The following is a 16,992-nucleotide window of genomic DNA, read 5'->3' as shown; positions in this document are numbered from 1 at the left end:
TCATTAAATATTAATAAAAAGGGAGGACAGTATGGGAGAAACTCAAAATATTTTTTCTCTCAAGATCATGAATGACCACTATAGGTAGCACTTGACTTTGTATAATTTGGAAAATGTTTTAGATACCTTTTTTTAACCTTTTAATCAAGATTGTAGTAAAACAGTCACATGCCTACCATTATGAAGTTCTTGGTAGGCTTCATGCATCAGTGGTATGGGGTTTTTTTGTTTTGTTTTTTTTTTTTTACTTTTTAGAAAATACTTTGTTTAGTGATTTGTGTCAAATTGCTACAATTTGAAAGGTATTGTACATCAGAAGGAATACCATGTTTTTTATATAGGTTCACTCCCTTACTTAGGGAGGTGCCTCGTGTTCATATATACTTTTTGTATAAAATATATCTAAAAATGTTGATCACAAGATCAGAAGTAAAAATACTTTTATGGATAGAGAAATATTTGGCCCTGCTAGTGCATTGCACTAAAAATACTGTGAATGGGAACTGGACTGTAGCTGTTGCTCAAAATGTTCTATATTGAATGTACATGCTTTTATTTGGATAAATGTACTGTATTTGATGGAAAATAAAGCAGACTGGAAATCACTTTTAAGTGTGCATAAACAAAAAGATGTTGTGTTTGTAAACCTGGAATATCTATCACTCCACAATCAGAAATTACAATGTTTGCATTTTTGTAAAGTTTTACTCTTTGATCACTGAAACTAGTTGTTTGTAATATTCTGTTGAAATAAATGGGTTTTTTTGTTATTAAAAGTTTGGCACTTGTGGAGTGAACACTTCTCCACACTGATGGTTGACCCTTGCTATGTTTTTAGAAAACACTGTTGATACTGGCTTTTTGTTCCTTGTGAAGGTATCTCTTCCTTAACTGAGCAAAGCTTGTTTTTATTATCCTTTTAAAACAAAAGTGAATATTAATATTGAAGGAGATAGGCTATGCTGGGTTTTTTAATAAGAAAATCGGGTTCCCTAGTTTGGCATTGCAAATAATCTTGGTGGCCGTCTAATGTTACTTCTTTCTATGGTTGGAATATAAGAAAAGAATTGCCATAATCATTGTTTATTCTTTTGTAAAGGAAGACATCAAGCTATTTATGTAAGTGCATTTTAACCAATGTTCCTGAATGCCTGTGGATTAAGATTAGGAAATTAAAATGCAGGTGTAGTGATAGAATAACTGTTCATTTCTCAGTTAATCCTTGTGGTTTCTGCTGTCTGTTCTGGCAAAGTGCAGTCTGCATCTTGAAATATGTGAAGGTGAAGTTACTCCTATTTCAAAGGTAAGCTTTCTTCTAAACGATCTCCAGTTCTGCATCCATGTAGATAAACAGCTACAAAATTGTTTTGTTCTACTTGAAGCTTTGGGTAGTGTATTTCTTCTTAAAGATGTGGCTTAATAATTTGCAATTGCCACAACGTTTTTTTTTTTTTTTTTTTTTAAATATCTTCCCATGAGGTTAAATGTACTGGGTAGCTCTTTTGAAGCACAAGTCTCTTCATTCTGACTTGTGGAATAGCTTTGTTTTCTCTTTCTCCAATAATGAAAATAAATGATTTGATTATGATGGACTTGTTCAATTCAGTGGTTTTTTAAAAATCTTTCCATGCAACCATCTTGAATGGGAGGAAACAAAAATTTGAAGGGAGAAGGATTGCTAATTATTGCTTTTAATTTACATAATATGTATTTTTTGACAAATCCTGAAAAGTTGTAATAAAGCTTTGAATACAGTCAAGATCCATGTGGGGACTTATCTGTGGGGTTACACATTAATGTGTCTGGATATGAGTGTTTAATTAAGATGCAGCCTTGCATTATCGATAAGGCACGTTGGTTTGGCCCGTTTTGCTTGGACTAGCCAAAGACAAATGTAAATTCTTTAGTGCGCCTTCAGAACTAAGGTTGAATCTTGTTAAAGAGATTTTTATTCAGAATGAATGTGAGATACCTTATGGAAAAATTTGAGGATGATCTAAGCATTCTGTATGGAAGCCTGTCTGATTTTTTTTTAAAGTGATACATCTTCTAATGCTAAGGCTTTGAGGGGCTAGCTTTAATTGATGTGAAATCTTGCATAAACAGCAAATGAAATTCCCTGATACCGGAGGCATCAGACTTGCTGAAGTCTAATAAAGTGCTGGCTTCTGTCTCAAAACCACCTTTTCTTTAGCTAAGCATCTCTCGGCTGAGGGTGTCTCGTCTTCCTGGTTTTATTTTTTTGTGTTTAATTTTGGAGTGTTTTCTATTTTTATGTTTTACTTGTCTTTTCTGTCTGGAATACTAGATTCCAGTGCTTGGAAGTCCTTGTAGTGTTTGGTCTCCTCAATTTTATAGGAGGATTAAAGAAAACTGTAGCTTAGATAGTTGATGGTCATTATCACCATTTATTTTTTGATTGGCTTCTGGTGGGGCGAAATTAAGACGACTGTGTGAAGGATTTGTGTGACTGGTCAAGTGCTTGAAGTACTTTGAAAACGAGATCAGTTTTGACTGATGGCTGAAAGAACTGTGGGTAGATATTTCACATCATTCCCTTTTGCTGAATAGTGAAATACAACAATTGGTTAACCACAAAGGTAGACCAGTATGTTGGTTGGGGGCTGAAGGGTAGAGAACAATGGGACCTCAATAATTGTATTGATGGAGAACCCCTGGTGTTTGTACTGATAAGGAGACTTTTGAGAGGGACTGCTGGCCGAGTATAAAGGTTCTCCACCCATCTTGAAAAGGGGAGCAGAGGGGAAATGAATGATGTGGAATACGCTTTAGTTCCCTTCTGTAGGGAGCTTGCTTCCCAGGATCCCTCAGTTACAGTCTTAAAGTAGTAATTTCATAAACACAAAGTGGAATGTAATTTGAAAAGTTAGGATTGTTTGGGTTCATTGATCCCTTTGGGGATTGGCAAGAGATTGGTAATCTTAATAAAAGTGTTGTATACTTGGAACCATGTCTCAAATGAGTAAACCATATCATTGACTTTGGAGGATTTAGTGTGAAATGAAGATAGCCTGAGCCTTTGATAGCACATAGACCAAATACATTTTTCTTCAAAATAGATTAAACTATGTACTGTTTCACTGCGTTGCCAGGAGCAATGCTGGCATAGTTGTTGTGAAGTCTGGATGGCTGAGGAGGATGCGCTCCTGTATCTTGCTATAATGTTATTCTTCAGAAGTAGATTTTACAGTGTTTTTACCTCAGTTATAGGTAGGATTAAGGTTCTCTGTGTCAGTGATCCACTGCACTGAATTTATTGGTGTCTGGTAATACCGGTATTTTTTTGTTGTGATGGTCGTTGGTTTGCTGCCATTTCAGTCTAAGGCAACTCAGATTTACCTGGTCTGTCCTCTCAGCACAAGTCTTTCCAGAGTAATAGCTAGTTCGGCTCTCTTGGCTGAACTGGATTTGCTCTTTCACATTACTTGTGTGCTTTGAGCCTGGAGTGAGCTCCTTTATTAGGGGCAAAACAGTCTGCTTTGATGCTCTTCCCACAGCCATCGATGTTGCCTAAAAGAGTTCAGTGGGCTCTGGTGCAGAACATAGACCAAAAAGCACAGTCCGGGGTTTGCAGCATGTCTTGTGTGCGCATGCTCTTACATTTTTTCTCTCCCTTGCTCAGATGTTTTATTCTCTAGGATGTTGTGGTTTTACAGTTCTCAGCTTGTGACTTTCTGTGGCAAACAAAGGGACGAGTAAGATGGTTTAAAGTCACTGTCTTGTGGCAAGGCAGGTTGGTTGCAGCTTAGACTTAAACTAGATGTGGATGTGCAAAATATAATAATCAATTTCTTTCATAACAGTATATCTAAATCCGAACTGTCACTCTCTCTTTGAAGAAACATAACTACCTAAGAATGAACAAGTCTAAAATGCACACATTCCATCCTTTAAATGTGCAATGCTGCATTTTCCATCAAAAATACATTAATGATATTGGCAGGTAACTGGAGATCAATAATTTCTCTCAGACATAAAAGTGGGAACAGCTTTCCAAATTCATCGAGACATTTCTCTGCATGGTGTCAAACTGATAGTATATTAGGTGGTGTCTGGGTTCACAGGGTTTAAGATCAGATGTCTATGCTGGTTCAGGGTACTTGTTCCTATTAGTATAAATGAGGAAAACAAGGTGCACACCTCTGTTGACCTTGCTCAGAACTGAACAAATTGTGGGTGACTTTGTTCTTTTTTATTAAATCTCAGTAGGTAAATATAGACGTTTGCTCCTCAAAGAACACTTGCATATGGTAGACTCCTCTGTGCTATTTCATAATTTTTTCTGTGTGTATGTGGGACTTGAGAATGGATAAGGGTATGAGTGTTGACATATAAGTAAGGATGCACGAGATGATCTTTTTGGTATGCTGACATGGAATTGTGCGTGTGTAGCACGTCAGTATAAAAATGAGAAAGTGGAGAGAATGTTGATGGGCTACTTGGGGAGAATTTAGATAGCAAGGCTGAGGTATATACATCCATCTTTAAATGATGGGGTTGAGTTGACCAGAGCCTTGAGGTGAAACTGTCCCACATTTTCTTCTAAATGGCTGCAACAGCAGCCTTCCAGCCTGTGAAATATGGATGCTATTAGAACACAAAATATTAAAGTAGAGGAATAATACTTTGTATCGGAACAGAATCTGCCAGTTTAAATGTAAAAAACATTGAAAAAGGAAGCTCCTTCTGCCCTCTTTGCATGCGGGTGTCATTCTTTCTAGTGTGAGCTAACTTTCAGTGTCTTTCTAGTTTGCACCAGCTGCCTGCTGTCTCTCCTGAGATTTGTCAAAGACTCTTTTCCACTATGACTGTAGATTTTCATTTTGCAGCAAGTCTCTTGCTTCTTTTAAAAGTCCGCTAGTGTTATCGCAAGCTCCCTCCTTCCCATGTTTGTCCAGCAGCCTGGAGGCATCTCCCAGCTGACCATGCCCAGTTATCCTTAGGGAAGGAGCAGTGGAAGTATCCTCTTCCTTGCTTCTGCTTGCCAAGGGCAGTGGCAGCAGTTGTGCCATGGTAACCCAGTGTCTTTTTTTTTTTTTTTTTTTTTTTTTAATGTAGCCTATACATTACCTGTGTCCTCACTGCTTGGGGACAGAGCTATTGTGGAGAACCATTTGGAGACTGATGGCAAAGCAGAAACCTGCCTGTGGGGCACATCTTAGGTGATATGCACTGACTACCCTCTTCTCTCCTCTTGGTGTCCAAAGCTAGAATTACCTCTGGTAAACCTATGGCTCCTGTAAATGCCCTTCTGAGGGAACTGCCTCGACCCTTGCGATGTGTTGTTATCAAGACAAGACAGCAGGCATACACTGTCTTTGGTCCCATCATTTACATAGGAGTAGTGCTGAGGTGGACTGTTCTGACTCAAGTCTTCAAGAATTTAACATACTCTTCCTACAGTCCGTGATTGGGGGCATCTTGAGAACATTGTAAGCATTTTGTGTGTGGGGGGGGTTGGTTGGTTGGGGTTTTTTTGGTTGGTTTTCGGTGGGTTTTTGAGAAAATGTGTTTTTTCTTAATGAACACGTTAACTCTCTTTACCCTTGACTAAATATCTGTCTGGGTCCTGTTAAGGTGATTGATCCATTTTAAGCATGTTGTGCTAATGATTTCAGAACGCTGAATGTCTCAGGTAGATGCACAAACATATTTTAAAGAGTTTTGGCTGCAGTGCCATTCCTAGAAACTGAAGCCAACCACTTGATATTGCAGATTCCTATAAGTGAAAATGCTTGCAGCTGGTATAGAAAGTACATTGGAAACATACTTGGAACTACTAACAAATTAGGCATTATGAAAATGGTCTTCCACACTTAAAAGATTGAAGGGACTATTTTCTTAAATGTCAATAATGTCTAGAAGCTCAGGCTGGGATCAGTTCCATTTGTGCAAGCCACAGTTTTTGCAGTGTAACAGCATGCAAACATCTCATAAATTGTACTTCATTTGGCTGTTGCTATTCTGAGTTACAGTTTGATTGTCATTATTTCATGATTCTAACTTTAGAATTTGCTTTTCTTCTGTTCGAGGTGATACTGGAGATATTCCACTTTGAAGAGTTGTTTTCAAATTTTTGTTTTCAATAAGCTGTCTTTTAGTTTACAGTCATCAGGATGCAATGATAGGATGTTTGTTTTCTTTGTCTTACCTGTCTGTAAATATTAAAGCAACTAACTGATTGCCGCAATGCAGAGTCAGGTACTCAGTTATGTTTTGAGTGAGACTTTCTTTCAAAAAGAAATTTTATCTTGAAAAAAACCTGTACTGAGAAGCATGGAGGATACCTTTGAAACTCTTTATGAATGCGTGCACAGCCATGGACTGACCCACGGTGGTAGGAAATGGCAAGCAAAGTATTAGCATTCTTGGCTTCAAAACCAGACTAACAGACCAAGATACTTCTGCATCTTGAAATACAGAACAATACATTTTTGTACCTCGGAGCTAATTTTCTCATCTCGGTAGATAGGTTTCTAATGCCTACAACAGTGTAACGCAGGGCAATGTAATCTAAAAGTAGTAGATTCGTTAAGATAATATTTTGAACAGGTTTTGGGGGGCAAGGCTTAGTATGTGAGTAAGGATCTTTTAAAGGAGGAAAGGATAAAACTAACTATGTAGCTATGATAGCTACAGTAGCACAGCTACAGGACAATTCGCTCATTCTTTCATAAAAAACTTCCCTTGTGGAAGGTGCTTGCTGACATTTATCTGTTTCCATCAAGTAGTGAGGTGGTCATCTTCTTACTCAGCTGTATCGTCCCCAGTCCAATTTTTAACATTTTACTGTTTGGCTGTGGTTGAGTTATGCTGAATTATTATTTATCTGCTTATTATTTTAGCTTCTTTAAACACTGAACTTGATTTATTGGAAGTAGGATTTTTTTTTATCTGTTTTGAAAGCTCTTTTGAAACCGCTTGGCATTTGATAGTGTTGGGTCAGTGATTTTTTTCTGGAGAGTGAGGTGATACAAACACCACTGATTTGGGAATTTAAAATTTGGTTATGGAGTCTCCTAGAAGGTGATTTTGAAAAAGGCAAGGCAGAGCAGGGAGAGATCCAGAGAGGAACAATGTGGATCCTCTTCTATTTATGCCTTTAAAAATAGGTTAAAGCAACAGTTGCCAGGAGTAATATTTCTCTCCTGGCACTAGGCACCTAGTAAATGGCTTGAGATCTTCAGGCCCTGTCCACCCCTATTTTTCTCACTATTTCTGTGTGCCTGAGTCAGAAGTGAAGTGCTTATTTCTCTCTTGTTTTTTTCAGGTGACGTTTGGTGCCCTTGAATTGTTTTCTCTGTAGTCATTAACTTGTTGTTCTAAGCTGGTGAATGGTAGCACATAACTAAATTCAGATCATTAAGAAATCCTGGTTTCTCCTGCTCTGCATGGTCTTGCTGCCTGTGGAGCTGCACCTTCTTCTTATCTTTGAAGCAAAAATAAATGAATAAATAAATTAAATTCAGCAAAGTAACTAGGTAACTATGGTAAGACTCATGAAAGCACTTGAGGCTGGTGTATTTGTTTGAACTGCTTTATACTAAGCACATATGAGAGGAGCAGGGTAATTCCTGCCCTGTGGCATTCACGATCTTAAAAACTCATTTTGTCTTCACTTTACTTTGGTATAAAGAGCAAAGGGCTTTGGGCAAGTGTTTTGTGTGTGGGCGGGAAGGGCAGTAGAGCTACGGTTATTATTAAGTTGTGTCTATATGCTGCCATACTGCCACGTCCTGTTCCCTGGACCAGGGAGATGTTGGAAGAGGAGTGGGAAGACCCTGAGCCAGGAAGGAACCTGGCTTTTGGAGCGGTGGCTGCAAACAGAGCAGCAGAAAGTCTTGGTGTGAGGAGTGGGCACGAAGAAAACTGAGCAGAGCAGCTCAGAGATGGTGAGCAATAAGGCTTTTCAGGTCTGCAGTGGCTTTTGAGGAGGGAGCCTGAGTGTGGATGGAGGGCCAGTGCAGAGGAAACCCAATGATGCCCGGAGCCCACTTGCACCTCTCGGTCCTTTTCTAGGCTGGGAAGGGCAGGGTGGGCAGTCAGACTGTGTCGTCTGAGCTCCCGCTGGCCTGACTTTCAGAGGAGCGAATGAAAATCAGCTATTTCGGTTTGCATCGTAACTGTTCTTAAAAAAGGCATTTCTAATGTTCCTTCTTACTGTAACCTGTCACCCGAGTGACGTGGTGTGGCAGGGCTAAATGGCAGAAACTATTTGCCGGGATGAGGCTTGCTGAACCAGCCGCGAGATGGCAGCACGCAGTTTGCTATCGTGAGAGAGAGCTCGACAAGGATTTTGGAGATGGCAAATCCACAAGGATTTTTAGCACAGCCAGTTTCTGTAAGCACATCCTTGGAAAAAGAGGTGGATATTCTAAAAGTGAAGACAAATGCCTGTGGAAAGGTCAGCCTTGGTCAAGTCTGCGACATAGGAATGAGTCTTTAATGTGATTTCCATAAACAGTTCCTAGGTTGTGGCATTTGAAATTCTGGAATGATGTTTGTAAGGACGAAGACTTTAAGTTTGCTTGATTGCATTCATTTTTGTCCCGGGGCTGTGGGATAGCTGGGGACAATGCATTGTAACAGTGTTAGGTGGCATCTGCTCAGATGCTCTCTCAAAATTAGGGGATCAAGAACCTGTGCAGCTCAATAGCATTTAAGCTCGGTGCTGTTATTTAATCCCTTACCAAATATCATCAGAGGAATTGTACGTTATTAATGTCTGTTACCTCCTCCAAGCTTCATTTAACTTACCTCTACATCTAAAAAGCAAAATACTGACAGCAAAATTACCTCCATCTTTTAAAATGCAGAAGCTTTGTCTTGGGGATAGTGGAAGAGATACCATAAATAGAAATTTCTGCATTGTTATGTCATTTAGCATCTCTAAACACGTTGTTTTCAGACCTTGAATCCTATTATATTCCCAGACTTATCATTTGGAAAGGAGAAACACGGGTCATGTCTACAGATGGATACCATCTCCTTTATGCTTTTGGTAAAGATGACTGCCTAACTTCAAGTTAGCAAAGCTTCTACCAAAAGAAAAATAACAATAAAAATAATAATAAAACAATTAATGTATTTTCCAAATAAGTGCATTTGCTTTTTTCTTTTTTTTTTTTTTTTCTTTTTCAAGAGGGAAAATATCTCAGTATCTCTCATATTGGGAGTAGTTACTCCAGGGAATATAATACTATGTTGGTAGCTATAATGAGGCATATACAGGTCAGTGTACAGTATAATGACTGTGCTGTGTCTTGGATGATGGCTAAAACCAGTAGTGCCACATCAGAGCCCCTCATTTCCACAGCTTATCATTCTGCCTGGGAAGAAATGTTTATGTATACTGTTTGAAACATATGCAGTGAGCTCAGTTATTCTGTTTGTACACAGTCAAATCAGACCTCTTCAGGACACGTGGGATTTAATGCATGGATGCCGATCAGTTGTCTGTGGGCCTGTTTGCATGTGCGAGCACTCTGTAGCACTTTGTGTCAGATTTATTGGATCCACACAGTGTGCAGCTTAAATTTAATGCTTATGTGAAATGATGGGTTTGCTGCAAATGCGCACTCTGCAGCAGTTATGTCTGCAATTCTGAACATCCAGAAATGTTGAATCAAGGTACTAAATGCTTAAATTGCACACCAAAACTTGGTGCTGTATGAGTACTATGGGAGTGCATTGAGTCAGTGAGGAGACCGCCTGGCTCACCAGTATCGTTATCACCCCAGCTCCCAGCTCAACCTGCCCTGCAGAGCAGCCCCACGTGTGCTGCTCCCTGGGGTGTTCCTGCTGTACCCCAGCCCTTCACTGCCCACAGCACCTGCTACTAATGCAATGCCTCTGCCAGCTTCCTTGACACCATGGCCCTTTATGAGAATGAAGGAAGATATGGCATTTGTGATTCCCAAGAATGCGATTTCTCTTTTGGCCTTCTGCTTATCTCTGCTTGCAGCCGGCCCGTTCGACCAGCTCAGATCTCTTGCTCCTCCTAAGCCTGGAGATATGCAGGTAGCTCAAGCTTCAGCTATGTAGAGTGAAGGGTGTGCTCCAGGCTCTGAAGAGCTTCAGTTGGAGGATCATTCCATGCTCATATCCATCCCACCGTTGTCCCTATATGGCTGTTGCAGTTACAGCATATACCTCACAACCAGATGATTTTAACAGACATCTGACAGCATAGGAAGGTGTTTATGAGTTGCATCAATGTTAGAATAGATTATTATTTTCCTGCTGCAGTCTGTGTGTTGCTTTAAGGTGGGTGAAATGCTACCAGTACCAGCATGAACTTTCAGTCCTTGCTGTCCACTTGGGATTTGCAGATCTTTCTGTTCTAGCTGAAAACAGCAGAAGTTCAGTAGTTTCTTATAGATAAATGGTGCCCTGCAATTTTTAACTAACAGGATGCTCTATTCCATTAAATTCTTCAATTTTGCCTCAAAAGAAAAGAGAAATTATCTCTTCAAGGGAATAAGCTCTTCTTTTAGGGCTATCGTCGTGTTTGTGATGATATAAGTGATGGCCAGTTACAGTCATTAGGAAGAAGCTGTTCGTCCAACATGCAGACTATTTTTATCTGCAGGGGAAATGAATTAACAGGATGCTCCACCTGCCAAATTCATTGTCACAGTTCCATTGCCAGCTGATCCACTGGGCTAGTCAGTATCCTGAAGGAATGCACAGCTTTCGATGAGCCCCGGGAGGCCCTGTGGTGCCGGCTTTCCCCCTGCTCACTGACAGCGTGTGAGCCACGGTGCGGTGCGTGGCAGCGCCCGTTTTTGGAAGGGGTCTTGCGTGGAGCTCCAGGCAGCCACATCTGTCCATGGTGTCGCAGGAGCCGTTTGTAGATCTAGTATCTACTATAACGTGAGTGCTCATGACAGGACCTCTGACCACTATGCACTCTAGCAGCATGTGTCAAAGGACCTTGGGACCCCCTGTGACTTACTGATCTTCTTAATGAGATCATACCTCCCTTTTTTCCGCTTCCTAAGCCTGTAGTATCCACTACAAGGGGATACTTCACATATATGCCAACTTTTATGTTGACAGAAGCAAGCCAGTTAATATGTATTGCAGTTTGTCATAGGGTAAAAGGCCAGGCTGTATTAATACAGACACCTTCTATGTAGGGACTTCCACCTCCATTGAGTTGTGCTGGAAAATAGCTACTTTAGATCCACTCAGACAGCACTGTACAACTTTTAGGGCTTTTAAATAATGTTCCAGTGCTAGAAATCTGTACAGGAGATCATATGTTATAAACCCCATGCTACCCTATGATAGAAGGGTCGAAGAAGGTGATAATTTTGGCAGAGTAGTCCTGTAGTTTTTCTTCAGAAAGATGCCAAGCAGCTACTCCCTGTGAGACATATCACTTCCTGTGAAGACTGATAGAGGGGTATATACTCGGACAGAGATGTCAAGAATAAACAGTTAATGCCTTGTACATACTGCCTCTGCTATTATGATAATGTAAGGTTTTTAGTTCGACTTAGATTTACACCTTTCCTTGATTTTATGCTTAGTATTCACCTCTGTCTTCATACAGGTGTAATTTAGATTTATGAGGCCGGAAAGGACCATTATGATCAGGTAATCTGACCTGAATAGCAGAGGCCATAGACTTTTGCCTAAGCTTGTGCCTACGTTAGACCTGTCCCCTCTGGCTGATTTCCAACAGGTTACTGAAAAAGATCTCAGTCGTGATTTTAATACTAACCTTCTATTGCTCGTTTGCTCTCTCCCCCCCCCCCCCTTTTGTTATATCCTCTGTTACCTGTCTCCTGCTCCTTTTGGCAATTTCTATCATGCTTCATGCAGATGGAGCCCCTTTAATCTTTAGTTAATTGCTTTCCTGTTCTTCTAATAAAGCCTGAAGACTTCTTTTTCAGTAAGGAAAAAGGATTTTGTGTTAATTAGCCTCTGTGCATATGGTTAGAGAAAAAATATTCATGGTTTTGTGTGGTGGGACAGTAGGAGTCCTGAATCTAATCTGTGCTGTAAGTCAAGGATTCATGAAGCTGTTATATACCATAATTAATACCAAATTTTATTTTCCATAGCAGGTGCTATACTTTCACTATAACCTGAGAAATGAGAGTTGGTCTCTTAATATAGTGACCCAGCTTTAGAAGAAACTGTTTTTTGATTTCAGATCCAATTATCTGTTTCTCTTGATACCTATTGTCCCTGCCTGCTGAAATAATAAAAAACTGAGATATTTTGAATTATAAATAGTAAGTGCATCTACACTTTGCTACATGATAGCTACATATGGAGTCTGAAATGCTGCCTCTAGAATACATTTAAATTTTACTGAGCAATGGTGGTGGGGAAGCATCTTGCCCACCTGTCTGGAGCCCCCATTTTATGTTTCAATGACAGGTATGTAGAGTATCAGAACTCCTAAAGCTGGTCCTAAATTCCCTATCTAGTCAAGGAAAAAGGTAGGGGGCTTTGACGGCCTCCAGACAGAAATCATCTTTGCCCTAAGTTTGGGCATTTAAATCATCCGCAGGGTATGGTCAGGCCCTTTCCAGACAGGCAACACAGCCATGCATTGTTGGGAGATAATTTTATCAAGTGAAAATAGACATTTAAGTTAATTGGAGAACAAGACTACTTTATATAATGCACAAGAGTAGTGACTGGATTTAATATTCTTTGTATGTTAGGCAAATAAGAGGTGTGTGTTTTCCTTGAAATAACTGTTCAGTGTCTTCGAAAAAAACATTTTTTGATGTCTTCTTTTCCCATAAGGAGGCTAATAGGTATTGCACAGGCAGACTGGGTTTCTGTAGTGTGCAAAAGTTGCTTATAAATGCTAGATCCTTATTTTGTCATTTAATTTACATAACCACCATATGGCAACAGTCCATCTACCACATACTAGCTGTAACTAATTTTAACATTATTATTCATCTTTCTTCCAGTAACAGAAGGAAAGAACTTCTGCTGTTTGAAATTGTATACATTACCCAACATGTAGTAAAACGGTGTGTTCTCCCTTAGCTATAGCAGTCTCATCACTGCAGAGCTGAAAACTGGGAAACAGAATACATAGAACTGGAAACCGGACTAATTCCTGAATTATTTCTGTGTCTTCAGCGACATTTTTTTTGATCAAGGTTTAAGGTTTCTCTGCTTATCCATTGGGAATGCTCTAGCAATGGTCCGTTGAGCAAAGTGGTGCAACTTGGGAATAGTCATCTGAATAGGTGGTTAATAATGGAGAAAAAAGCTTGAAAGCATGAGAGACGTTGAGCTGAATGTTCACTCTCTCTGTTGGAAAGAGCAGAAGTGAAGCTGGCCAAGATCTGGATTAGCTGACTGATCTATAAGATGTAGTTTCTAAGCCAAATCATTAAGCCTTGAAAGCTAGCTATTAATCATCCATAAAGGCTTTTGTATCCTCTGTAAAGCATTGCTTAGAGAAAGCAGAAATCAGAAATAGCCCTGTTGTACGCACAGGAAAATGGAGAGCAGAGGCAGCCGCTCCAGACCAAGTAAAGCCTATGTGCTAATCTGGGGAGGGCCGAGAAACAAGAACACAGCAAGGCACAGTTATCTAATCAGTGAAAGAGGCTGGCTAGTCATGATGAAGAGATTGCTTTTAAAGGATGCAGGTTGTTAATTTTTTTTTTTTTTTTTTTTTTTTTTTTTTTTTTTTAAATATATAGGCAAGCTGAGAATGATTGGGCTGCAAGAGACATTTGGAGTTTATCTTTACTCCAAGGCAGGGTCAGTTGTCTTCCTTGAGGAAGGTTTGTCTGACCTCTTCTTCAGGCAATCCATTCCCATGTTTCATTATTCTTGCTAACAGAGAAAATTCCCTTGTCTTGAAGCCGAAACCTTACTGTTAAAATTTAAGCCTGTTACTTTTTCCTCTCTTCTGGATGGACACGGGGAACTAATTGTTCAATCCCTCCCTGCAGCAGCGTTTTATGTGCTTGAGGGCTGTTAGTATGTTGTGTCTTAGTCTTATGTTCTTTGGATTCAAAACCTCACTGCTCCATCTTTCCTCCAGGGTCATGTTTCCTAGGGCTGTTCTTGCAGCTCTCTGCATTCTTCCAGTTGGCCCACACAAGTTTTTACTTATTTATTTTTGTATTGTGAGAACAAGGCAGTATCACAGCCATACCTTGTAGTGCAGAGCAGAAGGGGTTTTCCACATATTATGCATGCTATATTCTGGCTCTCAGGTGCATGCAGAATTCTGTTGGTACCTAAAGAAACCTATCATAACTTGATGTTGACTTATGTTCATCTCCTGTTTGATATAGTTCAAGGTCCTTTTCTACGGAGCTGATTTCTAATCAGCTATTTCCTGTTCTGTATTTATGTGGTTCATTTGCTTTTATAATATCTTCAATTTGTCCCTGTTGGTGTGCATTCTGTTTTTTTGCCCCAGGCCTTATTTCCATTTTTGTCAAGATTATTTTGTCCTTTGCAATACTTTCATTTCCTTCTAGGTTCTTGCTGTCTGCAAATTTAATATGCATTCTCTGAATCATGGAGTAAATACTGAAATGTATTGCAGCCAGGACAGACCCCTGGAGAACCCCACGTGACACATCCTTCTGTTCTGATGCTTACTCATGTATGGCAATGCTCTGGGATAGACTGAAACCTAAATTCCCAATTTGAGAATTTTCTGACCACAGGATTGTCATTTTTACTTTCTCCTGGCTTTATGTATCTACGTTAATTAATTCTATCGACTTAATTTTGGGAAATTGTATAATTGTGACATCTAGAAGGATGCAGAAGTTGAAAAAGTATCAGTCACAGATAGAATCACTACTTTCAAACATAGATCTCAGCCTTTATTTCCCCCTCTCTGAGGAAAGGAAAACTTGCTATTGCATCTTGTTCAGGTCTGTTTGCAAAGGACAAATGGCTGATACACTGGAAGAAAAGGAAAGAAAGACTGTGGTGTTGTACTACTCCCCCCCCCCCCCCCCCCCGCCAACTATAATGTCTCTCTTGAGATACAGTTTATCTCAGTTGGCAGCAGGTCCTGCAAACTTAAATGAAAACAAGCTTTGTGGTTAAAGAAAAGGGTATTTGTGAGTTTTTTTTGTTTTGTTTAAACTATCCATTTTTTTTTAAAGTTAAAAATTGGGGCTGTACCAACGAAATCCATGTTTACCTTATAGCATTGCCCCATTCTAACTGTTTTTCATGGGGAGATGAGAGGGCATTAGAAACTACTTTCTAAAAAGCACATCTCATTTCCAGGTGCTGGGGGTTAAGGAGGAGTTAAGCATTTATGCCATCTTCCTTTTTTTTGAAAATATAATTTTGCAAGGAAGACTACTTGTTTTGGTGCATGATGTGCATTTTATACCATTTCCAATTATTCTGGAACATTTGTCTCCAACCTTTGTCACCTGTCTCAGGTGATCTCATGTCATCTCATCAGAGCACTAGCTGCCTCCTCACTCTTGAACTCAACTTCACAAGAAGTTAATTGACTCAGTTTAGGATAACTGAGTTATCTGGATGATGGGAAGGAAAGACCTTCTTGTGTAGTTCTGTTGCTCTGTTTTTCTGCTTTTGCTGCCAGTGATCTCATGATTCCCAGCTTTCCTTTATCCTTCGTTTCACTTTTCACTGTTCTCCTTGGATACTTCCCTTTGCTTGCTCTCTTCGTTCTCTTTTGTTTGTTCTCTTTTGCACCTGTCCTCCCTGCAGGAGGACATTTGGTGTGTGGGGAGGTGAGGAGGCCTGTTATCATTCAAAATATCTCCTATTTTTCCACTCCTTTCCTTCCTTCACACTTACTGCTCCACTTCTGACAGCAGTGAAGCCTCCCAGTGTGAAAGACTCCATCCTTGCTCCCGTGGTGGGGAAAGCACTGAGGGCAGTCCTCTTTCTGTCCCTGTAGTGTGTGATGGGACCCTGCGTCAGACAGATTTTATATTATATTCTTACATTAAGTAATATTTTTATATTATATTCTTATATTAAATGCTCTCAAGAGACTAAAGGTGGTTTGTTGGATTTTTTTAACCTCAAGTCAAACTTTATTTGAATAAAAACTACAAAATTACATTTTCAAATCGAGAGAACTTAAAGCTCTTAAGAAAGACAAAAAGGAAATGAAAAACCAATAAAAATCAATAACTACTCTTTCAGGTGAGTCCTTGCTTTAGCCAGCTCAGTGACCTGCTGAGTTATAGCAAACTCTGTCCAGCCTCCTCTTCCCTGGGAAGTTCTTGTTCTTCTCCCTGAGGGCTGGCTGGCTCCTTGGTGCTCCTTGGCGCTCCTTGGCATCTTTTCTTTCCATGCGATGACTCCCTTGCCTCATCTGTTGACTTAAGCATCCCTTAAGCACAATAAACAACTCCCCAAAGAAGACTGTGTTTCTTTCCTCTTAAGTTCTGGCTGACACTGTATTTTCAAAAGAAAATAACAAGAACTCAGAAGCAGCAAATAGAACAGAATCTGTCCCACAGCATTTGAGAAAGAGGGATTGTCTTGAGCATTGGTGGGTGCATGGGGAAGAGTATTTGAACAGGATGTGTATGGTTACAGTTCTGTTTTGCTAGAAGGGAACTCCTAATGAAACAAGATAAATGAAAACCAGGTGTCCTGGTTTCGGCTGGGACAGAGTTAACTTTCTTTTTAGTAGCTGGTACAGTGCTGTGTTTTGGATTTAGTGTGAGAATGATGTTGATAACACTCTGATGTTTTAGTTGTTGCTAAGTATCGTTTATCTTAAGCCAAGGACTTTTCAGTTTCCCATGCTGTGCCAGCAAGCAGGTGTGCAAGAAGCTGGGAGGGAGCAGAGCCGGGGCAGCTGACCTGGACTAGCCAAAGGGGTATTCCATACCATGGAACGTCATGCCCAGTATATAAACAGGGGGGAGTTGGCCGGGAGGTGTGGATCGCGGCTTGGGAACTAACTGGGCATCGGTCAGCGGGTGGTGAGCAATTGCATTGTGCATCACTGGT

The sequence above is a fragment of the Gymnogyps californianus genome, chromosome 1 (assembly GCF_018139145.2).
Source record: "Gymnogyps californianus isolate 813 chromosome 1, ASM1813914v2, whole genome shotgun sequence".
In the NCBI taxonomy this organism is placed as follows: Eukaryota; Metazoa; Chordata; class Aves; order Accipitriformes; family Cathartidae; genus Gymnogyps; species Gymnogyps californianus.
The sequence above is the reverse complement of the archived record's forward strand: the minus strand, read 5'-3'. Positions refer to the sequence as shown.